General features: G+C 45.6%; 1 long non-coding RNA gene across 1 annotated transcript; it reads left to right on the top strand.

Moving 5' to 3' along the window:
* Nucleotides 1-213: 213 nt before the first annotated feature.
* Nucleotides 214-15,367, top strand: LOC122459064. Its single transcript, XR_006279504.1, has 4 exons — nucleotides 214-601; nucleotides 2,513-2,792; nucleotides 3,285-3,717; nucleotides 15,051-15,367. It is a non-coding gene; the product is annotated as an uncharacterized LOC122459064 (long non-coding RNA).
* The last annotated feature ends 7,319 nt before the right edge of the window (nucleotides 15,368-22,686 follow it).

Genomic DNA, 22,686 nt, shown 5'->3' on the forward strand with positions numbered 1-22,686 from the left:
GTATCCAGCACATTTAAAGTAGCTGTATTTAATAAAAATAATTAAAATGCTTTTTCAGTGCATTTTTAACTCAATTAGAATTTCCATATAAATAGAGCTTCACACAAATTGCAAGTAAATATAATAATCTAGTAAAAAATTAAGCTATGTATCTGCTTATATAAATATGTATAGATATAGTATATCCTCCTACTTAGCAAAAAGAAGTGCCAAGCTCAGTGTACAGGCTATACTTAGCTGTAAATCACCATGTTTTAATGGTTACCACCCAATGAGAATCAAACTTTCTTTAGGAAAAAAAGTAGAAAGTACAAATGCAAAACACAGTTAAAAAGAACTATTCATATCAAGGTTTCCTGCTTGCATGATTAAAATAGGTGATTTTTAATTGCTTTGATCTGAATCAATCTACCCTGATTAGTAGTCCCTCCATGTTGAGCTGGGAGGTAAATTTAGCAAGAATATAATTAAGGCCTTGAGCCAGCTTCTTGTATTGCATTGGCAAACAGGGCTCTCATGGAACCCTGTTGGCTTGAATAGAGCTGCATGTGGGTGCCAGGATCTTTCCACATGGAGCAAGTTGCAGGATCAGGGCCAAAAGGTAAGCTACCTCCTGGGGCAGACAAACTACTGAGCTGATGTAGTAAAACTGCAAAAGTCCAGGGCTCAGCTAATTTCTCCAATGTTTGCAGTGCCACAATCAAAATTGTTGGTTTCAGAGTAGCAGCCGTGTTAGTCTGTATTCGCAAAAAGAAAAGGAGTACTTGTGGCACCTTAGAGACTAACCAATTTATTTGAGCATAAGCTTTCGTGAGCCACAGCTCACTTCATTGGATGCATTCAGTGGACAAAAAATAATATTAAGCAGTTGAAGTTTGCTGCTGAGTTTTAAAGAAAGTCAAACCATTGATTGGGTGGAAGTCACTGGCTAAGCACCTGAAACCATAGTTTGTTTAAGTGCTAAACCGGCTTTTGACACTGAATGCATCTGATGAAATGAGCTGTAGCTCACGAAAGCTTATGCTCAAATAAATTTGTTAGTCTTTAGGGTGCCACAAGTAATCAAAATTGTGCAAGAGATACAGCGGTTCTCCCCTCACACTGCTGAGCCTGGCTGGCACTGACCTGTGGCTGCTCTGGTAGGATGCCTGCAGGCATGTGGCAGTGCAGATTGATTTGTCTGAGTGTCTAAGGGCCAGGTGGGCAGAAAAGGGGCCAGGGCATATGGAAATGGGAGCATGGCAATGGGAATTAGGTCAGTGTCACATGGCGATGCTTACATAGGGGTTTTCACCCACAGATCTCAAAAGGTTTTGCGTGGAAGGTAAGTGGCATTATTCTCATTTTCACAGGGTGGAAAGTGAGGCAGCAAAGTGACTTCCCCAAAGTCCCAGGGAGTAACTGGCAGAGTTAGGAATTGAATTGAGGTCTCCTGATTCTCAGGCTCCATCCTGCCTCCCTTGCACAGGGGGATGAGGATCTGGGCCTTAATGTCTAGAATATTATTGGGTGGGCAGTGGAAATCTTGTTATTACAGAGAGAAAATGCCAGCGGTTTGGTGTGGGTTAGTTTATGGGGCAGTGGATGCTTACGGCTACTCTATACGTGATGAGCTCACCTAATGGAGCAGGTTGTGATACCCTTACATTGAGTAGCATTTTACTCTGCAAATAATTCCACCAATTTCAGCAAGACTACTTGTGGAACAAGGTGCTGCTCAGTGCAAATAAGGGTATCTGAGTCGGGCCAGTTTGCATGTACCCAATGCACAGCCGCAAACTGGTTATCCATGCCTGCAAATGGCCAATTAGCCACACAACTGGCTACTTCACTTGCAAATGCACATGTTCTACATGCACACTGGGTACTTTGTGTGGGCAAAGATAGTGTCTTGGCATTGCTACTAGCCTCACTTCTTGGTGCCTCAGTTTCCCCATCTGTAAAATGTGGATAATAATACTGAACCCCCTCCCCCCTTGTAAAGGGCTTTGAGATCTTCTGATGGAAAGTATGTGAGAGCTAGGCATGATTTTTAATTTTGAAAATCAAGCATTGAAAGAGACTGGATATGTCAGGGAGAACATTTTCTTGCTAAAAATGGGGCACCTTTGTCCCTGGAGTGAAGAATTTGGTTTTGGAGAATGTTGAAGAAGCTGCTCAGCTGGGCAGCGGAAGGACTCTGAACTCTCATTAGAGAGCAGAATTCAGGAAATAAGACACTCCCTAGTGAACTTAATTTCTCAGCACCCCTTTAGTTCTGTAAGGGAAACAATCGACTTCAGGGCAGTGAAATCAGCCTGCCTGATGGGGAGCCAGCTGGGAACTGTGTCAAAAAGGCTGCAAAGTGGGTGTGGGTTGAAGTCAGCAGCTCTGAAGCAGCGTCCAAAGTGCAGTTTCAGCACTGCCAACCCAAAATCATGAGACTGGCCTAAAAATCATGAGATTTATTTTTTTTAAAATTTTTTTAAATGCTGAGTTCTTTTTATTTGCTTTCTGTTTTTATCCCTTTTAGAATTTTACATGCAGCTTTTCTCTGTAACCACGACCGCTAGAAACTTAAAGGACAGCTGTGATTCTCCCATAACCCCTTGACTCCAGGAATTGGGGCTTTAAGTAAACCTCCAAATATTATGATCAATAAAATCTTGAGCCTTGGCAATGCTGCCAGATATGGAAAATCAGGGGATTGGCAAAATAGCAGCAATCACTAGCTCACTAAAAAACGCTGGCAAAATCTAAGAACCAGAAATCCATCTTGAAAACTCTTGAGCTACTCTCAACCAAAATGTGAGGTGGGTATTTGCAAGGGGAGCCTAAAACATGTATATGTTCAAATCGGTTACCCCGGCTGTCCTTACCTTGATAGGCTGGGCATATGGTAGATATAGATAACCCTCTGGTTAGGGAAGTAGTGGTATGATGTATTTGCAAGTCACATTTAATGGCTTTTAAAACAACTCTGCTTTGTTTCTTTATTTAACATTCTGTATTTTGGGGAGTGTAGGAGGTGTACAAGAGCTTGCCAACTCCACTTGTACTGAATTATCTGTGGGTGCATGTACATGCAAAACTATATGACAAAAGCCACATCCCACGCTGGTGAATATTTTTGTAAGTCAACAGAGATATAAAATTGCCATTAATTAGGTATGCTAAAAATGGGGCGGGTGTTTCAATGCTAACCTTTGGATGGAAACTTTAAAAATTACACCTTGTGGTTGATGATAGGGAAGGAGTACAGCACCCTCCTCCCATCACGTCATCCCCTTGCTGTCTTCTGGTAGGACGTGGGGCATGTGACGACCAATTCCTGGATGCAGAGTTTGAGGAGAAATGAACTAGAGTTTTTGCAACATGCACATTGTTTACTCAGATTCCATTCGGCTAATTCCTGTCTGAAAGGTGAGCATGCTGTTATGAGCTGGGTGAAATCTTGCTATGAGCTGAGTTAAACCCTTTTGAATGCACCTTTCATTTAAGATTTCTCAAATTAAAGAGACAGTTCAGGGGGGACAGCTGACACCAGTTCTGGGAGTCTGCCCAGAAACCAGCAACAGTGGGCAGAGGGCTCCACTGGCTACAGTTCTGATCAGGTGTGTGTATGGTGGTGAGGGGAGAGACAAGCTGCAGGGCAGACGAGAACCTGAAAGAATGAGACCGACAGAGGGACAGCCTGAGCAAGCTGGATGTCTGACTCTGGAAGAACCTAGAGAGAAGGTTTGTCTCTTGTCTTGCACTTCGATTGTAAGCTCTCGGAGCAGGGATTGTCTCTCTGTTTGTACAGTGCCTAGCACAAAGGGGTCCATGATCTAGGCTCCTAGGTGCTACTGCCAGATAACATACAATAGTAAATAATAGATCTTGATGGACTTTAATTCTCTATTTAATTCTGTCATTTTTCAGAGTAACTTCTTTCTGCAAGCTTTTCTAAATTAACTTAATTTTCTAAATTAGTTAATTTCTAAATTAACACTCCATACAATTCCCTATTAAATTCTGTGGAATGGTTTTAAAAATACCTGTAGCTAGCAGATTATAGGTAGGGCCCTACCAAATTCACGGTCCATTTAGGGTCAATTTCACAGTCATAGGATTTTAAAAATTGCAAATTTCATGATTTCCGCTATTTAAATCTGAAATTTCACAGTGTTGTAATTGTAGGGGTCCTGACCCAAAAAGGAGTGGTGTGTGTGTGTGAGGGGGATGGCTTGCAAGGTTATTGTAGAGGGGGTTGCGGTATTCTTAGCCTTACTTCTGCACTGCTGCTTGCAGAGCTGGGCCCTCAGTCAGCAGCTGCCACTCTCCAGTCGCCCAGCTCTGAAGGCAGCAGTGCAGAAGTAAAGGATGGTCTGGTATTGCCACTGTTAGTTCTGAGCTGCTGCTGGCAGGGCGCTGCCTTCAGAGCTGGGTGCCCGGCCAATAGCTGCTGCTCTCCAGCCACCCAGCTCTGAAGGCAGCGCAGAAGTAAAGGTGGCAATACCATGACCCCCCTAAAATAACCGTGTGACCCTCCCTGCAACTCTCTTTTGGGTCAGGCCCCCCTATATGAGAAACTCTGGTCTCTCCCATGAAATCTGTATAGTATATGGTAAAAGCACCCAAGACCAGATTTCATGGGTGGAGACCAGATTTCATGGTCCATGACATGTTTCTCATGGCTGTGAATGTGGTAGGGCCCTAACTATAGGAAAGAATCCCTTTAAATAGTTTGGGAGGCCCCTAGTAGCCAGTTATGGCCCTAGCCCTCATCCTTCTTTCTTGACTTCTCTAGGAGTTTTTCCTATGCCCAGGTTTGAGGTGTCCCTGCATGTGTTCTGATTTTTATGTCCTTGGAGGTTTTTTCAGAGCAGGTTGGCCAAACACCTGTCAAGTGTGGTCTAGGTTCTCTTGGTCCTGCTTCAGCATAGGGGGATGGACTAGCTGACCCTTTGAGGTCCTTTCCAGCCCTATGTTTCTCAGATATTTTGTTTACAGCTGAACTGGAGTGCAAGGCTTGAGCATGGAATCCAAACTTGGGTCCCCCGCTTACCAGTGTGTGATCTCGTGAAGGGTTTCCGTTAGCGCCCGTTACCATAGTGTGTAAGCAGCATCGCCACTAGCCCGCTCAGCATCCAGTTCTCTTCAGAGATTTTCCTCCGTGCTGGATTCATAATAGTTTTCTCTTTTCCTTGGCACTCCAGAATGTGTGGAGATGTAGGGGCTAGCAGGGGAATTGAGTGTATATGTGTGGGAGAGAATGTTGAGGAAACTCCAGCAAAGTAGTTATGGCTGTAGGCCCTGACTATTGATATTACCATCCCCTAGTGGTCACTTAATTCTTTACTAGTAAATAGGATTCTGCGTACTGGATCAGGCAATCCTTAGTCCATAGTCTGCTGAGAGAAAGGAGCTGGCCCTGTTCTCCTGGGAGTTCCTGGCATCCTGGGGTGGGAGAACAGGGTCTGGTGACTGCAAGAGCAAGAGACAGCGGAATAGGTAAAAGGGGGACAAAAGGCAGATGGAGGAGGATGGTAGGGGCACAATAGAAGGAGAGAGCAGGAGACAAGTGAGGCACAGCCAGGGAGAGAGCAGGATCAGGAGAGGGAGTCAGATGAAACGTTTTACAGAATGCACCCCATCCCCAAGGGTAGATGTGTGCCCTAAATGCCCTAACCACAAAAAAAAGGATCACGTGGCTTCACTGAAATTAGGGTTTTGAAGCAAGATCTAAATATTAAAAAATGAAAAAGGGGTTTGGAATTACTTGGAGAAATACTCTTATGGAAGAGTTAGGAGAGGTGTTTGGGCCAGGGTGATATATAGGACGTTTGAGCTCATTTAGGTTGCATTTTCTTATAATGATTTAACTGTAATGCCTCCAGGTCCCAGCTGAGTTCCATTCCATTGTGTAAGACACCATGCATGCATGTTGTACAGAGAGGTGAAGGGAGTTGCCTAGGTTCATACAGCAGGTCAGCAACAGAGCCAGGAAGAGAAGCCAGGTCCCCTGGGCCCCAGTCCAATGCTCTATCCAGTACACTATGCTGCCTACTTAGGGTAGGTTTTTCAGAAATGCCTAAACAGGTTAAGCTCCCATTGAAAGGCAATGGAAGCTGGGAGCCAGACTCTCTTTGGTGCTTATGAAAATGTCCCTCTCTCTCAAATATACATATCATTCTGGAGCGTATTAACAGGGGTGTTGGATGTAAGACATGGGAGGTAATTGTCCCACTCTACTCAGTGGTGGTGAGGCCTCAGCTGCAGTACTGCATCCAGTTCTGTGTGCCACATTTTAGGAAAGATGTGGACAAATTGGAAAGAATGCAGGGGAGAGCAACAAAAATAAGCAAAGGTTTAGTAAATTTGACCTATGAGAAAATGTTTAAGAAAACCTGAGCATGCTTAGTCTTGAGAAAAGAAGACTGAGCGGGGGGGACCTGTTAACAGTCTACAGCTATGTTAAGTGCTGTAACAAAGAGGATGGTGATCTGCTGGTCTCTATGTCCACTGAAGTTAGGAGAAGAAGTAATGGGCTTAATCTGCAGCAAGGGAGATGTAGGTTGGATGGTAGGAAAAACTTTAAGGGTAGTCCAGCTCTGGAATAGGCTTCCAACGGAGGCTGTGGAATAATTGTCATTGGAGGTCTTTAAGAACAGGTTGAACAAATACCTGTCGGGGATGGCCTAGATTTACTTGGTCCTGGCTCAGTACAAGGAGTTGGACTTCATGATCTCTTGAGGTCCCTTCCCAGCCCTACATTTCTACGATGTATAGTAATTTAATAGAACACTATTGGGGCCACTTTTATTTAGGTGCTTATTTATGTGACGGCCACCATCTTGGCCAGCACCATGTGCTGAATGGAGGACTTCCAAAGCTGAAAGAAACAACCTCTATAGTTTTAGAAACTCGTGCTTTTCGCTCTGGAGGTCCCCAGTTCCACTGCCAGCAGCTATTGGCCAAAGTAGAGGCCAGCACCAATGTGCTATTATAAACATTCAAATTCCCAGATTGCTTTCACAGCCCTCCACTGGATAGGCACTTAGCTCTCAGCAGATCCCTAGTTTATCTGGACAAATAGTACTTAATTTTTTTCTTTACGGTTTCCCCCTGGTAGAACACCACTGAAACCAGGAGAAGCATCCTTCCCTGGAGCTGATGATCAATTCTGGAGACTAAAGCCCAGAGATGGTTAATTACTTTGACCTTGATGAAACCATCAAAGCAAGTGTGGGGGAGGGGGAAAAAAACATTCATGCTTTTCCAGTGCTAACATCAATTCACAATAATTAAAATGAACCAAACAGCATAATTGCATTGAAGAAAGGAAACATTTTTAAAAAGCACTCTTAATGGAATTTTGAATGGCGCTGAATCCCCCCCCCCCTCCCCCGGGTGGCATAATTTAGAGTCACTTTTCCCCCAAACCCTAATAATGTTATTATGTAAAATCTCCTACTAATAGGAAAGGCCCATTATTCTGTGTCACTGTACAAACTGTTTCATTATTTAAATTAGCTCTATTTAAATGTGTAGACCCATTTTTTAAAAAAATAATTTTTTTTCAAGCAACAAACTCAATTCTGCTCAGAAATAGAGTGAAAATCCTTTCCAAGGACTAACAGATAAAAGGAATACATTTGTTAAAGTATCTATAAAGTTCTAGTGCATCAAAGTGAATTGTAGTAGAAAATTGACCTTGGAAAAGAAATATCTAAATCCCTCTTTGGCAGGCTGTATCAGGGTAAAATGCATTTCCTAATGACCCTATCCAACTCCCATTAAACTCAGGGGAAAGATTCTGACTAGGCTTAATGGGAATTAGATTAGACCCTAAAAAAGCAGAGCTGTCTCCAAAGAATCTCTCTTGAAATAAGGTGAACATTTGCGTGCAAGGAGATTCTCCTTTCTGAAGCTAAAACTCTGGCCTGAGAATCAGCACTGGACTCGTGGGCGGTGGGTATAATAGGCCAGGTGAGGCTAAGCCTCCCCTAAACCATGTCCTGGCACTGCCCATGCTCCACCCTCTCCCTGAAGCTGGCGTAAACTTGGCTCCAGCTGGAGGCCAGTGGTCTGGTGCTGGGAGTGGCGGCGGGTGGCCCAGTGCAGGGAGTGGCGCTGGGGCTGGTCAGCGATGGCGCTGGGGCTGGCCGGCACCCCAGGGTGGTTTGGCCGGGGATCCTCTGGCTGTGGGGGTATGTGGTAGGGGCAGGGCCTCGGGCAGAAGGGGCAGGGCCACCTGGCTAGCCTCCCGGCTAGCCTCCCATGACTGGGCTCTACTCCTGGCTCTGCCAGTCTTCCTGTGTGATTCACCCCCTTCAAGGCCCTCTGCACCACTGCCTCAGCCTTCGGCTTGGACCTTGGCCAAGTTCTATGTCCATGTAAATTAACGCAGCTCCACTGAAGTGCCATGTGTTTGCAGTCCCTGGGGCCTGATTCTGCTCTTACTTACACTGGCTTCAATATTGTTACACCCAATTTACACCAAACATAAGTGAGATCAGGAGTAGGCCCTCTTTTGGCAGAGGAGTGTTTTGTGTTAGCAAAGGGATGGACAGTAAGATTCTTGAACCGTGTCCTTATTGTATCAGGAGGATACAGGAAGTGCAACTGTGCCCAACTGGGGGGAAGGGGGTGGTACATGTTGTCTCTCCCCCGCAGTCCCCCGTGCCTGAGCTGCAGAGGATCTGAATCTATTACAACCCCCAACGACAGAGCTGGGGCTGTTTTGCTCAAGCTGTAACAGCTCATGCTCTTAGCTTGGGAGGCTCCCATTCAATCCCAGTGCGTTGGCCATAAGCGCCCACAACTCTGTGAATGTGTCCCTTTATCTCCTAGTCTCTAGGACAAGGATGGCTGCCTAACAGCCTGTCACATGGCCCAATCAAGGCTTGTGAACTAGAGTGATCCTGACACCAAGCACCTGCAATGTCCACTGCAGCTGACAGGAGCTGCATAGGACCAAGAGACTCGCTGTCCAGGAAACAGCATTAATCCGACAAGATTTCTCGAAGGGAAAGGAGGGTCCAGCGTGCCTGTAAAGGCCACTACCTGGTTGAGATGGTGGGGGAGCTGGCTGCTGCCCAGCTATCCCCAGCACACAAACTGGCAGTAGAGTCCTTTTGTGGCCAGACTCCAATCATTGCAACACTGGTGCCCTCTGTGGTGATTAGCGCACTTAAAGCAGGCCTAAATTTGCCCCTCGTGTGTCTTGCATTTCACCATAGCCAAGACTCTTGTGGTCCAGCACACACAGCTTTGCTGGGTGAGCCAAATAGGAGCATCCTCTAGGGAGGCCAGTAAGAACCATGCCTTGTCTCCACTGAGAGAGGAAGGCTGATGTGTTTAAGACACTGGCCAGGCCCTTAGGAAGTCTGGGTACACTTCCCTCCTTGGCCATAGATTTTTTTTTTTTTTTTTTTTTTTGTGTGTGTGTGACCTTGGGCATTGCCTCTTCCCTGTCTGTCAAATGGAGGCAATGCTTCCATTGCCATTCTTGTCTATGTAGATTGTAAGTTGTCTGGGGCAGGGAGTGTCTCTCACTCTCTTTGTATAGCACCTAGCACAATGGGGCCCTGAGGTCAGTTGGGGCTTCCTGGTGCTAATGAACTACAAGCAATAATAATATGAACAGTTCTAGGCTGATTGGATCAGCCTCTTGTTTATTCCATTTCTCACAAATGCAAAGGCCCGTGGCCCCCGCCTGCTGGCTCCATTCCGCAAGCAGAAATGTACGAACATTTTGTTGCAATGGCATCCTACCTTTTAGTACCTCCACATAGGCACCGACTCTGTAGGTGCTTCAGGGCTGGAGCACCCATGGGGAAAAAAATAGTGGGTGCTCAGCACCCACCGGCAGCTCCACTGATCAGCTCCTCCCCCTTTCCACCAGCACCTCCTGCCTGCCAGTGATCAGCAGTGTGGAGGAGGCATTGGGAAGGAGGAGGAGGAGCGGGGGCAGGAAGAGACGGAGCGAGGGTGGGGCGTGCTCGGGGGAGGGGGCGGAACGGGGTGGGAAGAGGCGGGGCAGGGGCAGAGCGGGAGTGGGAAGTGGTGGGGGTGGGACCTTGAGGGAAGGGGTAGATTGAGGGTGAGGCTTGGGGCGGAGTTGGGGTCGGGCAGCCCCGGGAGAAACCAGAAAGTCGGCGTCTCTGCCTCCACACACATGAGTTTCCAGAATCATATTTTCATAGCCAAAATTTCCTGCAAAGCTTCCCTGTGAAAATAACGGAGTTATAGCCAGTTAGAGCTTTGGCGCTCACGCACAAGCGCTTGGAACAACACCAGGGTCAGTTTTGAAATAACAGGGGGGATGTAAAGAACCAGGAACAACAAATGAGCTGGTAGTACCGTATAGGCCTTTTGCGCTTAGCAGAGCGCAATAGTATAAGGACCAGTGAAGCAGAAAGGTTCATGTTCTGTTTGTGTCTAACTCCAGTTCTGTTTTTTAAACTCTCGGCCAAACCACAGAAGTTGAGCAATTGCTTGAGAAATGAGAGCGGGGAATGAACCATGTAGATTTTTCTCCTCCTGCTCATCAGCACTTTGCTGTTTGTCATGATTAACTGGTGCTGCTGCACAGTGCCAGAGGCAGAGCCAGCATTATCCTGTCGGCCAGGTTGTCTTCTCCCACAAAACCCATAAAAGGCCAGATCCTGAAGGGATATAAATCAGCATAACCCCAATGACCTCAGCAAAGCTCTGCCCCAGTTACACCAGCTGAGGATCTGGCCCACATTTGCCAAAAGCAATTCCTAATGAGACTTATCACATGACACACACCAACTTGCAAAAATTCAGAGTGCAAGCTAAGGTAACATAAACCATTCTGACACAGAACCCAGTGCATGCTCTTCTAGCAGTGCATAGACTCGCACACAGGCAGCCTTAACTCTGCCCCGTAGTTCTGTTAGCCTTATGTGTGCCCCTTATTAAAGGGGTAGGTTTAGCCCAGAGCAGTGGGTGTGCATAGCTGTACCGCCCCAGGACCAAAAAGATCATGCAGAGGTAATGTCTATCTCAAAGGGTCTGTATTTGGAGAGCTGGGTATATTACAAGACTCAGGGGGTGCCTCTCCTTGGAAGAAGGGAGAACAGGGCTGGGGTGTTGGTTTCACAGAGTAAGACACATTCATGAGGGTTTCTTTCATAAGAGGAGCAGCAATAGGCCCTGGGAGAAGGGATCATGGCTGTGGGGGGCAGATGTCTCAGGGCAGCAAGCAGGAGGGAGACATGACTAGCCTTGGTTGGCAGCAGTGCCGGGAAGTCTCTGCACTAGAGAACCAGCACCACCGCAATGTTGCCATCCCTGGAATGCGGGACAGCGAGGTGCCATCCACACGGCCTGTCCCAAATCTGCTTCAAACCAAGCATGGCTGCATGTCCTCCCTCACGTGTATCTTGCTCAGTGAGGTGCTGCTGATTTTGCAGAGTGACAGCTGATTGATAGACACAAACATAGCAATGCATTTAATGTGGTGGTCTCAGGCTGATGCTGTACTGACTCTCTGCCACGAGGACTACCCCAGTGTGTGGGGGGCGGTGGATGGGACTGAGGATTAGAGAGATGAAAACAGTCACCCTGCTGCATTTTCTGAGACCTAGCCACACTATACCCGCCCTGATTATTTGAGGCTCCTGGGAGACGGGGCTCAGAACTCTCAGATGATCCAATATAGGGATAGAAAAGCCCAGGTATATTCACCTGGTTCATCTCCCCCCAGGATCGTTTCCTAATGTGGTGTTATAGGAGGGTTGTCCAGTCTAGAGGAGCTGGTTGAAATTTTCTAAATTTTGATTTTTTTTTCCAATTAAAAATTTCCCATTGAACTTTTTTTTTGCGGGGGGGGGGGGGAATTTTCGCAATGGAGAAGAAGGATTCTAAAGCTTCCCTCCAAGAGGTCTCGCTGTTGAGAATTGCTCCAGGATAACTCGCTCTACCTGTGAACATTCTTGACTTTGCCCCCTTATGTGGCCTTTCATTGTGCTAAGATTCCTCTCCTTTCCTTGGCATTAACATTTGTAGATGGCTACCATGTCCTTTCTTTACTAGGTGATGAAAATTATTAGAGGCCCAGAGAGACTTCCTGTGAGGAGAGAGCCTGAAAAGACTTAGTCAGAGGGGAGATGAAGAAGAGGGAACATGTCAAAGGAATACACAATACCAAATGGCATAAAGAAGGGAGATTGGGTGAATAGAAGTATCTATTCTCATAACTCAAGAACAGGGGGACAGTCAATGAAAGCAAAGGGTAGCAAATTTGAAACTGATTAATTATGCACTGTGTGAACATCAAACTCCAAAACTCATTGCCACTGGATGTTGCTGAGGCCAAAAGATTAATGGGATTAAAAATGGATTAGACATTTTATATGGAAAATGCAACCATCCATAGTTATAATGGATGAGGTATTCATTTTTTTAAAAAAAAAGAGATCTAAACCCTCATATTTCAGAGCACAAGTCAGCCCGTAACTGATGAGGGTAGCAAAAATCTTTTCCTATGAACAGGTTATTCCATAATTGTCCTCTACAGGATTTCTTGCATCTTCCTCTGAAGCATCTGGTGCTAGCCATGACGGAAATAGGATGTTGGATTAGAATCACCTTAGGTCTGATGTGGTTTGACAATTTCTATGTTCCTATAGAGTTGGGGGGAGAGGAGATCAGTTGTTGGATCAGAATTTAATCAGATTCTCTGCTGTGATTGGGATAAGACCCTTATTAAAGTCTGTAGGATCCATAGGGATTAAGCCGATTGGTTACTACAGAATTTTTCTTTTTTAAACAGGTAGCATTAAATAGCAAATTAGATCCTGTTGATAAGTTATTTTTAAAGCCACCCTACAGAATTCTATAGCCTGGTTATAATTCTCTTACATTCTATAGGATGATTCAGGAAGCCTATAGAAAGGCGAGTCTCTAATAAATGCCATAGGCCTTTAGCACAAAGGACATCTGAATTCAGAGCTAGAGCTTTGGTGATGTCTAGATATGACCAGCAATGGCTAAGATAGTGATCACCTGACTGCTTTACCCTGACAAGACTTACATACGCAAAACTGACCCATCTTTATTGTTACCTTGTCCTCCTCCCCAAGTTGTCTGTCTGTTTATCCACCTGTTACATTTTGTCCTAATCCAGGATTGTGAGTTTGTTCCACTCTTCCTACAGCCCTTAGTACAAAAGGGCTCTGATCCCTGATTGGGGTCTCTAAGCATTATGATAATAGAAATGTCAAATAATAATAGCAACGTCTGGACTCTCTTAATTCCCATATTACTGGTATATGCAGGTGTAGTGTCCTTGTGTGCTTACATACACAGTGGGAGAGTTCTAATGCACAATCCCAGCACTCAGAAGTCATCCTGGAAACTATTAGGTTCAGTGTGAAACTGAGTCACTGAAAGCTGTAAATTTGAGAGTTGGAGCATAATTGCATTTAATACCTGTAAGTCTAATTGCCATCTAGAAATGGGTCACTGGAGCCTAACCCATACCATTCTCTGGATCTGATTAAACTGGAGTGTGTTAACACCTTGGGGCAGATCTGACCTAGATAGCCAGTATAATCTGCTTTAGCCTAATTCTAGCTGAGATGATTGATTAAGGAAACACTTTAGGGGCTAAATTCTGACCTGGGACTTCCCAGGCAGTTTCCCAGTATGCCAATCTCAAGCTGAATTAGTCTCTAGATGCATTTGAAAGGATGGGTGCATTTGGCTTACTTTCTTTGTCCAGAAGGTATTGTAGTGTCCCTTGCTCCACAGCAATCTGGAAGCAATGGACACTACAGCCGTGGTAGTCTTAGAGACTCCTGCAAGGTGAATCATTGGGTTCCTTACCTGGCCATATCCTCTTTGCACCCCACTGCACGGGGCTTCTTTCTCTGGTTTAAAAGGCCTTGGGGATGTCTAAGAGACACAGTCTTGATAGCGGCAAAGAGTCCTGTGGCACCGTATAGACTAACAGACATATTGGAACATGAGCTTTCGTGGGTGAATACCCACTTCGTCGGATGCATGTAGTGGAAATTTCCACATGCATCCAACGAAGTGGGTATTCACCCACGAAAGCTCATGCTTCAATATGTCTGTTAGTCTATAAGGTGCCACAGGACTCTTTGCCGCTTTGACAGATCCAGACTAACACGGCTACCCTTCTGAATCTTGATAGCGAAGTCACAGTTCCCTGTCATGTCACTAGGTGGCGTGTGACTGAGCTACACCAGCAGTGCTAACAGAAGGAAAACCTGGTATTGCTGGTGAAAAACAATAGGTAGGCACCACTCAGAGACCCCTAGCACAACAGGGACCTGATCCCTGGCTGGCATCAGGAGGTACAATCTTAATATAATTAAATAATCACAGGGAGGAGATAATCACAGCTTGCTCACTCTGTGATACAGGTGTTGGAGCTAGGGGTGCTGCTGCACCCCCTGGCTTGAAGTGGTCTCCATAATATGCAGGGTTTACAGTTTGGTTCAATGGCTCTCAGCACCCCCACTGTACAAATTGTTCCAGCAGCCCTACTCTGTGAGAAATGGCACCTACCTCAGCCATAACTGCACTGGAAAGGGCTAGTCAAATAAAAAATCCCATTTCCCTCTCAATTTTTTCCTACCTGCTATTGGTAAAGCTCCCCAGGACCCTAAGTGAGAAACAGTTCTCTGTTTTCTTCAGTCTCACACTTTCCCCTGTTTGTGTGGCTTTTTTCATAGCAACTGCGGAGAGAGAAACATTATTTTAAGAGATTGGCCAGGGGACTTGCGGGGTATTGGTGGAGCAGAAGCAGAAACAGAAACAACTTAAAATTCTAAAAAATAAATTGACTAGATCTCAAGTTGATGGCATCCCTGTAAGATACAGAAGCCCTACCTAAGAGAGATCAGGAATAACTACTTTACTTTGCCATGTAAAAACTGAGTAATTCCTTTAGGCCCCATTTCAGTGGTGTATTCTGATTTGACAAGGCAGTGGGACTTGAGCACATGCTTAAATGCTTTGTTGACTTGGGAACTAATTGCCTTCTGCTGCATTGTTGTATCTACAGCTTCTACCTTTTGTTCCAGGGGGCAAGGAAGGAGAGAGAATTATACTTATTAAAGAAAATGCAGTACAAAAAGCACTTCCCCAAAGCAGTATTTTTTTGGAATGACCTCTCCTTCAAAATCTAGAAAGTCTGGTGCTCTGAATTTTTCCAGAGTTGGAATAAACTGCAAGCCAGCTGTCTACTGTCCAGCAATCACACTCCAAGGTTTGACTCTTAGCCAAGGTCTACACTACGAGTTTAGGTCGAATTTAGCAGCGTTAGGTCGATTTAACCCTGCACCTGTCCACACGATGAAGCCATTTTTGTCAACTTAAAGGGCTCTTAAAATCGATTTTTTTACTCCTCCCCGATGAGGGGATTAGCGCTAAAATCGACATCGCTGGGTCGAATTTGGGGTAGCGTGGACGCAATTCAATGGTATTGGCCTCCGCAAGCTATCCCAAAGTGCTCCATTATGACCGCTCTGGACAGCACTTTCAACTCAGATGCACTAGTCGGGTACACAGGAAAAGCCCTGGGAGCTTTTGAATTTCATTTCCTGTTTGGCCAGCATGGCGAGCTCATCAGCACAGGTGACCATACAATTTCAGAATCGCAAAAGAGCTCCAGCATGGACCGAATGGGAGGAACTGGATCTGATCGCTGTATGGGGAGACGAATCCGTGCTATCAGAACTCCATTCCAAAAGACGTAATGCCAATGTATATGCCAATATCTCCAAGGGCAAATGTGAGATCTTTACAATGCTCACAACTACAGCGGTGATCGGAGGGGGCTCCCGCTTGCAGTGCTGTGGCGTATGCGTGGGCAATCCAGGAAAAAGGGTGAGAAATGTCTGCCGTTGCTTGCACGGAGGGAGGGAGGGAATGGTCACGGACGACATGTACCCAAAACCACCCACGACTACCTTGTCCATTATCTCAATTTTTTAAAATTAATAAAGAAAGAATGCATGGTTTCAAAACAATAGTTTACTTTATTTCGAAGGGGGGAGGTTGGCTGGCTTACAGGAAATTAAAAGCTACCAAAGTTGCCCAGACCTGCAGCTGCCTTTTTAAGAGAGGTGAGCCCAAACACTTAACGTGCCCCTTTAAGAGGCTCTGCATATAAGACTATGCAGCCTGAGATCAATTTTTGGCTTTAATGCCTGTCCCTCAGTTTCCCCATCTGTAAAATGGAGATTATTATACTTGGCCTTCTTTGTAAAGTGATTGGAGCTCTGTAGAAGAAACAAGCTAGTTAAATGCCAAGCAGAGCTGATGGGGAAAATGGTGGGGGAGGGAAGGGGATTCCCAACTTCTTGTTGAAACTTTTTCCCTTGGCTTTTTTTTTTAGGGTGGGGGTGGAGAGGTGTATCGAGATTTCACCCTGCTCTCGTACTAAGTATTGTTAATTAATATGAATAAAACCAAGTCTCCCCACTGAGCAGGTTGGGGGGTCCCTTTGACCTGAGGCCCTCTACACAACTATGCAATTTCTCTGGATCCCTGGGACATTACTGCACAAGAAGCCAGAATGTGAATCTACAGTGCCCCAGCTTTCCTCACAGTAATGTCCTGTGTAGACACTGCTGCAGCCCACACACCAAGCTGGTGGGTAAGTACCTTGCTCTGAAGCATGCCACATTGGCCAGTATCGTACACAGGACTCCAGATTCGATGGACCAAGCTTAGACTCCAGTCTTGACAATTCTTATGTTCTGTAGGTTTGTAAACATACAGTAAACGGTAATGCTGGGAACTGTACATCAGCTGGGGAAGTTTCTCATATAGTGATTCAGCTTACAATTTAAATGTAACTTTAGAAAGGCAAATTAAATGTGGATCAAAGCATTTTGACAGCTGACAGCCTTTGATATGAACTTTTGATATGAATACGGGGGGGGGAGGGAATGGGACGGGAAGAACACAGCTAAAATATTTGTGGATAATGGCTTTTAAATTTGCACATGCAATCACATCTAAAAAGTTTGGGATTGTGAAGAAAGCTATTACTTTATTCTAGCACACAACATGTTGATATAGAGAGGAAAATGGATTCCCAGGGCCAATTTATTGCTGCATTGATTCCTGGTTGAATTGAAAATGTTTAAGTAGTATATCAGTCAACAGGCAAAAAACTTTACTGAGAGGCTGTTTTCCCCTCACCAGTGCTGTGATTCAACAAAGCACTTAAGCACAAGTTTATTCAGACTTCTCAAAGTGAAGCTTGGTTGCTTTGCTGGATTGGGGCCTGAACTTGTGTGAATGACACTAGTATATCAGGGCCATGCTGCTTTGGCTTCTGATTGGCTTTTAATATTTATTTGCATATGGTAATGCCTAGGAGCTCTCATCATGGACCAGAACCCCATTGTGCTAGGCGCTGTACAAACAGAACAAAAAGATAGCCCCTGCTCCAAAGAGCTTACAATCTAAGTACTCATATCTTCCCAGTTTTTACACAACACCTTTCATCCTTTGGATCCCAAAGTCTTTCACTCTATTTTCACATTTACAGGAGTCCCTTTACCCACCACTGTCATGCAGCCACCTCTGGGGTAGAACCTGATAGCTTCTTAACTGGGCAAAGCACACCCATTTAAGGGCCTGATCTGAACCACAAAAATGATAGATGGACTGTGGCTAGATTTTGTCCCATGAATCATTTCAAATAATTCTGTATCATTAAGAGCTCGCAACTTAGTGGTGGGTCCTTAACCTCTGAGGGCTTTGATTTCTGTCAAGATAATCCCTGGTGCATATCCAAGGATATGGTACTTCTTGCATTCACCCTTTCAGACACACAGGCACAGTCAGCAAGAGCTAAGAGGCAATGGCATTGTTAAATACTTGTCCTTCCGTCTCTGCAGAGCGGACAGTGGGTGACATCCTCAGGTCTGTGAGGAAGGTGCTCAGATCCGACTGTGATGCTCATGGGCTGTGGTGCTCTTGAATGCTTCTTCTGTAATCTGATTCCCTGGCTATTCCTTTCTTTTTACAGTCTCAGGAAATACCGAGGTGCTGACAAAATAATCAGCTGGGCACTCACTCACCTTTTGGATATAGGTTTAAATCAGATATCTTCATGCTCTTCCTTAAATTGGGTACTCACTCCTCTTGTGTATAAGAATAGGTTAGTATCTCTTTAAATAGTTTGTGAGTCCATTACTGGTGCTCACTGTGGTCTATATTTTCGAAGGCACTAGAAACCAGCCCAGAGTAGCAGAGTGTATGTACTGATGTGGTGCATGTTTGTGTACGGCTGGCAAACATGGTTACTTGGAACCCAGTTGTGCTGGTACAGTTGATGTTGTGTAGAGAGCAACAGACCCAACAGTTCCAATTCACTCTTTGCCATTCTGCCAATTTCCTGGGCTCTTCCACACGGCATGATCCACTTGGCTGCTTTATGCTATCTTGGATCACATGGCTGCTCCCCAGCTTCATGTCCTGTCCCAAGCTCCTTTGATATCCTTGGTGTCCTCTGTGATAATCCTCCAGCCACTGAAGCTATGTTGAGTTCCTCCAGGCGAAGTTGAGCTGTGTTCACAGCATCGCGCACACTATGCAGCTGAGAACATGGTTAGAGCTTAACAGATAACAATAGTGCATCCATGTGTCATTCCAAAAGAGGTTGCTATCAGTCCAATCAACAACCTGCCTAGAGAGAAGGGGCCCAGTCAGTAAAATTTGGATCTGGATTTTCTCTCTTCCCAAAATTCAAAGGTGTCTGGATCTGGGGCTTTGGCTTATTATGTTCTAGAGAAAGGACACAGTGGCCAAATTTGAATTCACATCTAGGTACTTGGGTGTGCCGGACCATGTGATGTAGTGAAGCTCTTGTAGAGCCAGGAATGAGGAAGGGAGCTGATTGGCTGGATAGGCTGTCCATCACCCAGAGAGACAAGGGAGGAAGTTCCTTTCCCCACAAAGAGTTCTGGGTAGGGAAGCCCTCTATAAAACTCCGACTCCAACTGAATCAGACTTATAGGAGAAAGGATCATGTGGAGGAAGCTGAGCCTGTTGGAGTTATGCTATGGGAGGTGTTCCTTGCTGGAGGGTTTTCTCTCTCTTATTTAAGTAAATCTTAGTATTTTTTTTTTTTTTAAAAAATCCCTCTGAGCTGGTCTTGCTGACATTGAATAGCCTTGCTGCTGTAATTTAGCCTTGCTGCTGTGGGCCTGTTCTTCCTTATTGTTATTGCAGGTGAATTGTTAGCTAATTCATGATTAGGTTTCTGCGTTAGCCAGTAACCACTGGTCAAACAGCATGGTTACCCTCTCTGTATTTAACTGCAATCTTTTCCTCTGCCCAAAATTCCTTGGTCTATCCGGTGGGTATCCAGTGCTGTCCTTTCACTCTTATTATCAGTGTTTTCAATTGTTTTCCTTTTAGAGTCACATCTTGATTTCGATGTGGCAAGATTAGACTATCAGTGGTTACTTGTTTTCCATGTCTACAGCAATTTCTTCTCTGGTTCATTAGTATTTTAACATTGCTTATTTGAACACTTTAAAATTTTCCCACTCCTATGTTTTCATACCACTAATTTTGCCGTCTGCTCGGCATCTTTCCCTCATGTTTCTCAAAGTATTTCTCATTGGCAGAGCAGATTCTGTAGAAGTTGTTGCAATGTCACAAACCCTCCTGAACGCTGCCAAATAAATGTTCTGAGGAATGAGAATAGTCTGTGTCAAGTATCTGAAGTGTGAAAAAGTGACGCTGTGAATGAATGGCACAGGGTGTTGAGCGAATTTCTCTATTTTTCCTTTAGTGACTCCAGACTGAAGTCACTCCATCATCCTCAATGCAAATGGTTCTTTTCCAATTGCCAGTGAAACAAATTTCCTCTGGGATCTGAAGAAAAAGCAAGGTTCTGTCTGGCTTGCACAGCATCACTTGTAGCAAAGATCCTTCCATTGGAACTTAATGGACAACTCTTTAGATGATGCGAGAGCTGTGATAGCATCAAGCTCACTCCCTCATAGCTCTCTGTTAGGAGAGGAAAGATGGGCACTAGTCTTGGGAGACCAGGGTTTAAATTCGTGCTCCGTCACCGAGCTCTTGTGTTCCCTTGCGCAAGTCATTTAGTCTCTTGGTGCCTTGATTTCCCACCTGTAAAATGGGGATAATAGCATTTTTCTACCTAAGAACATACCTGTGAGGATAAATACATTAAATATTGTGAAGTGCTCAGATCCTATGGTAAAGGGGGCCAGATAGGAACCTAGATATGGGCTGCACAGTGCTAGCAGTAGGGAAAAGTTAACGTGTTCGGAAAAGTTAGATGATGTACTGAATACATGCAGGCTGACATGTAGCATTAAAAGGCTACGGGCAGTTTTCTAACCACGTCCTCATGTTAAACTGGCTGCTTCTCTGAACCTCTCACCTCCAGCTGTATGCCTTATGGTGCTGGCAGACCAGATGCCAGCTCACGCCAAGGTCCCTAGGCCTCACTGAACACTGACAAATACCTAGCTGGAAACCAGTCTGGCTCCCCTGTGTGTTAGCATTATCAAAATAGATACTAGAGCTGGAACAATATGTTTAGTGTTTAGACTTTCTGGAACGCTTGTAGGATGTTGCATGTTAATCCTACCTATAATATCTGTATTCCAGGTTATACGGTAATGTTTAAATGTTTGCTCTATGAAAATGTTTGACTGTAAATCGCCCACATCGGGGAGGAGCATTATTAGTTGACCCCAAGAGGTGTTCTCTCCTGCCCATGAGGAAGGACTGTTGAATCCAAATGGGACATTGTGGAACAAAGACTGTCACTTGCTCCCACCTACCCATGAAGAGGTTACATGCAGGAACACTTGTCCCATCAGCTGGGATTCAGGGGCAAGTGGGGTCGGGGATAAAAATTCCTGACAAGGAGCAACTGGATCTTTTATGCTGTCTGGACTACGAGGGGCAAAGATTCCTAAACATAAGGAAGAGATCCCAGTGCTGCTTGGCATTGCTCTGCCCTAAAGGACGTACAGAGCTTATATTACCTTTTTAAATCTAGGTCTGTAACTCATTTGTGTGTGTTTTCTGTTTTTTACCTTGTAAAGAACTATCTTATTTCCTTTCTTAGTTAATACATCTTTAGTTTATTACAGGATTGGCTACAGTCATTGTCTTTGGTTTGAGATCTGAGTACAGTTGACCTGGGGTAAGTGACTGGTCCTTTGGGACGAGGAATAACCTGAATTATGTTGTGATTGTTGGTGTCAAGTGACTATCTGTCACATAACACAGCTTGCCTGGGTGGCAGTATAGACTGGAGTGCCCAAAGGGAATGTCTGTGACTCTCTGGGAAAGCTCTAAAAGTGCTTTAGGAGTTCACAGTTGTTACTGGGTTGGTGAAATCTAATTCTAGAACGCACACCAGTTTGGGGGTTTCTGCCCCACTTTTTGCCAGTCTGCCCTGAAGCTGGCACTCACGGTCGTGAGCCGCACGAGGCGGCATGCAGTGCTCTCATTGTTATAAACATCAGTGATTGTATGCCAGCTCCAGCACATTGCCCAGTCGTTTCCGTGACAGTGAGCACGTTCATGTCGGCCAACTCGCGAGTCCTGCAACCTCAACCTGGCTGGTTGGCTAAATCTCCCCAGGCTGTCTCCTATGTTTGTGTTTGTGAACCCCCCTAGGGAGTGTGTGTGACCCTTGCCTGGCTCTCTTGTGAGTCCTTTGGTTTGCTGCCAGGAATTGACTGTGCGGGCGGTCTCCATTTTGCCTCTCTGCGGAGTGTTCTTAAACCAGCCCCGTGCCTGCCCACTGAGGCATTTTATAGCTTCCTCCAGCTGAGGCACCCAATGGTGCTTTACAAACACCAGTTAATTTACCAATGGCGCTGGTTGCCCTCCTTCCTGATAGTCTCCTAGCCATGGGGAAGGATCAAGTCTGCATGCAGATGATGTTAGAGCTGTCGGCTGGCTTTCCTGTACTGTGAGGTTTTGTTGCAGTTATTACGAATACCTCACTCTTATGTAGCTCTTTTAATCCGCAGACCTCAAAATATCTTACAAAAGAAGTCAGCAGAATTCTCAGTTTTATAAACAGGGAAACTGAGGCACAGAGGTGATGTGACTTGCCAAAGGTCACCCAGCAGGCCTGTGGCAGAGCCCAGGTCTCCTGATTTCCAGTCCAGTGCTCTACCCATTAGGTCACACTTGAGCTGGCTTGCCCCTGAGTGCTTCCATTCATTCCTGCGTGAGAGGTCTCAAAGGGTTTCTTGCCCCCATTGCTTGTGCAAAACATTTCTTCCCTCCTCTCCAGCAGCGGGTCAGGCCAGGGGCACGTGATGCCAATACACGGGGTGCTGCGTTGGCCCCTGGAGTTCAAGGTGCTGCTGTTGACCTGTAGAGCTGTAGGCGAGTGGGAGAGAGGGTTGCCAACTTTCCAATTTCTGGAAACTGGACACCCCTGCTCTGCCCTCTCCCCTGAGGCTCCACCCCCTCCTCCACTCTTCTCCTCCCTCCCAACCCAGGGACCACTGTACTCTGCCCACCCCACCAGTTACCTCACCCCCACCCAGAGCGGAGCAACTGGTGGGAGAAGTGGGTGGTCCCGCCCCTTCTGCTGCCCGGGACGTTTCCAGCTCACTCAGCCTCTGACCTTGGCAGCCGGCCCGGGCGGGGAGCAGAAAGGGCGGTACCAGACCACCTATTTCTCCTGCA

Source organism: Dermochelys coriacea, chromosome 2 (assembly GCF_009764565.3).
Source record: "Dermochelys coriacea isolate rDerCor1 chromosome 2, rDerCor1.pri.v4, whole genome shotgun sequence".
Classification (NCBI taxonomy): domain Eukaryota; kingdom Metazoa; phylum Chordata; order Testudines; family Dermochelyidae; genus Dermochelys; species Dermochelys coriacea.